A 3,824-nucleotide genomic window follows, 5' to 3' on the forward strand; every position below is an offset into this window, starting at 1 on the left:
TATTACAAAGATCTGTAACTAACTGACCCATTTGGTTTTCCAAATTTTTCAGTGTTGTTGCTTGACTCTAGATCAAAGCGTCATTCTTCGCCACGTATGCTTTCAACAAGTTCTCCAAACTATGTGATGATTTAGCTTGAGGTGGTTTGGAGCTTGCTGATTAAACCCTTGAGATTGCTTGGTCTATGCTACATAAAGTTGTTATTTGGTCCATTTCCTTCGTTGCTCCAAGAAAAGTTAGGCTGATTACGCCATGAAGGATTATAGAAGTTGGACTGGGGTCCTTTTCCACTCCTATTTTGAAGTTGGTTCCCCACATAGTATACTGACTCGGGATTCAATAGGCAATTCTTGAAAGAATGACCTTTCCCACAGTACAAACAGGAAACTACTTTAAACGAACTTGGTGGCTGAGCTATAAAATTATTAGCACCATTAGCCGTAAAATACTTTAACATAGAGGAAATAGATGATACCTGAGCTGATAACGAAGTGAGAGCATCAACTTCATGAACTCCAGCTACACGCCTTCCTGAAGCTGTTCGATTTGTTGGCCATTGATAGTTATTGCTCAAGATCCTCTCGATGATCTCATAAGCCTCATTATAATACTTAGACAAAATTGCACCATTCGCAGAAGCATCTTCCATAAATCTTGTATGTGCATTGAAACCATTATAGAATGTCTCCAACTGGATACAATGAGGAATCCCATGATGAGGACACTTACGAAGTAACTCCTTGAATCGTTCCCAACCCTCATACAAAGACTCGTCATCCAATTATTGGAAAGTTGTGATCTCATTCCTCAACTTAGCATTTTTACTAGGCGAGAAATACTTAACAAAAAATCTCTCTACTAATTCTTGCCATGTAGATATAGAACTTGATGGCAATGAATTGAGCCATGCTCGTGCTCGATCTCGCAATGAGTACGAAAACAAATTCAACCCCAGTGCATCTTCAGTCACACCGATTATCTTGAGTAAGGCACTCACCTCTATAAACAATTGAAGGTGGAGATGTGGATCTTCCGTAGGCATACCACTAAATTGGCCTACCGTTTGTAGGATTTGAAACATCACTGGTTTCAATTCGAATTGGGTTGCCTCAATATTTGGCCTTCTAATTCCTGGATTTAACTCATTGAAAAGCAGCACAGCATATTGTCTGATGCATTGATCCCTATCATCGACAATGAGGATAAGATTTCATACATGTTCGGCTTCATTACCTTGGTCTTGATTTTGATTTCCAAAGTCCATCTCATTCAGTCTTTGAGCTATTCGTTCACGTCTTCTGTGTTTAAAAGTTCGCTTAATTTCAAGGTCTACTGGGAGTAAATCAATAATCCGATTTATGCTCATAAACACCTGGAAAGAAAATTACAAAATTAAAAAGAATAAGTTAGTACTGTTAGAAATAACCAAATTGAAAATAAATAATTTCAAAAAAAATGACTATGGCAACAGTTGACAATCCTCGGTAACGGCGCCAAAAACTTGTAACGCTCGGGTTTGTGCAAGTGTACACAGTCGTTATCAAGTAATAAGTAAGTATCGAGTTATCGTATCCATAGAGATTGTATTTGTGCTAAGTCACTTAATTTGTAAAAGTGTATTAACAATTTCATAAATAAAAACAATATAATTAAGAAGTGATGAAAAATTAAGTATATGAAACTAAATGCAATGATCTCTAATGCAATTTATCCTAAGTATGCAAACTATATGAATGAGATAGATTTTAGCAGAATTGACACAATAAGAAACAATTATAACATAAATAAGCTAGGACAATTCCTTTAATTAAACTCAAATTATAATCAACATACTTATCAATATTCGGAAAAACATTCCATGGAAACTTGATCTTTCATGAGTTTGGAAACCACGTTAGGTCCTTTCGGAATCCTTTACTTAGTAAATATGGATTTTACTGATCCTTATTTACTAAGGACGTGTTAGGTTTGAAATAGTTTAATCAAACAAATCTAAAAATTATGCAGATAACAGAGCCTGGTTAGGGATGTTATGCAACCTACAATTTAATCAGGTTAGGATCTAAATTGAGCATGCACATATATGCGTCCATTAGCCGTCGTCTGGTTAAGATCGCTCAACTAATTCAGGTGCATTTAAATCACGCATGAACGAAATACAAACTTGATTTTAATTGAAAACATGATCGATTGAGGCATAAATATTATAAGCACGAATCAAATAATTATTATTAAATCAAAGCAATCATCCTAGCTAAAATAAAATTATGCTATCATTGTTGTAAACAAGAACAAAGAACACATAGCAAACATTCTTGAATTAAATTAAAGTAAGAAAGATTAAACCCAATTCAGAGTGGTTGTCACCCAAGACTCTGACTGATGAGGGCTCCTTCGTTCCTTCGCTTTGCTCCTTTGCTAATGGCTCTCCGAGGTGGCCGACCAAGGGTTCTTTAAGAGGCTAATTTGCTCAAAATCTTTCTGCAAAGATGATGATAGGCGTGAGGGTCAAGAAAGCTAAGAGAATTGAGAGAGGAGAGAATAATGAATGAGTGAGGGATGAATGAGGGGTGAGGGATGATTGATAAAGTGAGAAAGGGGCTCTTATTTATAGGTGAGGCATGGGAGCTAGTTTCCTAAAAATAGGAGTGTCTATCTTTCAAAACTCCTTCCAAGGGTGGTCTGCCATGAATTGTGGGAATGTGGCTGATTTTTCTTGATTCTTGGTCAATTTGAGTGCCACAACAACTCAGGACTAAGACTCGGTCACCAGCAAATCTTCGAGCAAATCTCTGATTTCTTCAACTTTTCAAGGACCTTGTGTAATTAAACCAAAAAGATGGTTTATGAACCTCCATAATCAACCGAATTTCGGGTTGACTTGGCCTTCCATTTGGACGGTTTTGTAATCAAATTAAAGCTCTCAAACCTGTCCAAAAAGAAATCAATAAGTTAGAGGACCAAAGAATTAAATTTTACCAACTTAATTAAATTAATTAAAACCCAAATTATTAATGAAATATTTTTAAATGAATTATTAAATATAATTTTATATTTTATTATTTAATTTAATCATGCATGGCCCACTTTATGTCATAAAAATATAATATGCTCAATTTAATATAAAATAAGTCATTTTATGCATGAAAACTATATAATAAAGCATAAAATCACATTTTAGTAATTTCTATGTCCTGTTTTCATTTTTTCACATATTTCATTAATTGATTAAACAATTACTTGGTTTTAACAACAAATTTAAGTAAAAAGATGATAATTTATATAGGAAAAATCCTATATATTTTTCAGTTTACAATGTGTCATGCATAATATTATGATTGGCATACGTATATTTAGTATGTGTTTAAATGTTGTTATAAGTGGAAGGCAAAATGGGTGAGAAATATGGCCTTGAAAATGGCCTACTTTCGTCCACACGGGTAGAGACACGGGCGTGTGTCTCAACCATGTGTGACACACAGCCATGCGCACGGGTTTGTGGTTTGGCCGTGTGTTTCCTGCACCTAATTTTTGAAAATTAAATTGTCCACACGGCCTAACACACAGGCGAGTGGCTGGCCGTGTGACAGAAGTCAGAGAGTTACACGGGTATGGACACGGGATGGGACATGGTCGTTTGCCTCACATCAAATGCCCACACAGCCTAAGACAAGAGCGTGTCACTTGGTCGTGTAACCACACGGCCTACCCACACGGGCGTGTGTCCCCTGTACTTAAGAAAAATTTTGAGATTTTGTGAAAAATTTCTGAGTTCCCTATTTAGTCCCTACTTGTTTCTAAAGCATAAATTGGGTCTCGAAGG

General features: G+C 36.0%; 1 non-coding gene across 1 annotated transcript; it reads left to right on the forward strand.

Annotated features, from left to right (window-relative positions):
- Nucleotides 1-708: 708 nt before the first annotated feature.
- Nucleotides 709-815, forward strand: LOC121229851 (small nucleolar RNA R71). Its single transcript, XR_005927806.1, has one exon. It is a non-coding gene; the product is annotated as a small nucleolar RNA R71 (small nucleolar RNA).
- The last annotated feature ends 3,009 nt before the right edge of the window (nt 816-3,824 follow it).

Source organism: Gossypium hirsutum, chromosome A05, assembly GCF_007990345.1.
Source record: "Gossypium hirsutum isolate 1008001.06 chromosome A05, Gossypium_hirsutum_v2.1, whole genome shotgun sequence".
In the NCBI taxonomy this organism is placed as follows: Eukaryota; Viridiplantae; Streptophyta; class Magnoliopsida; order Malvales; family Malvaceae; genus Gossypium; species Gossypium hirsutum.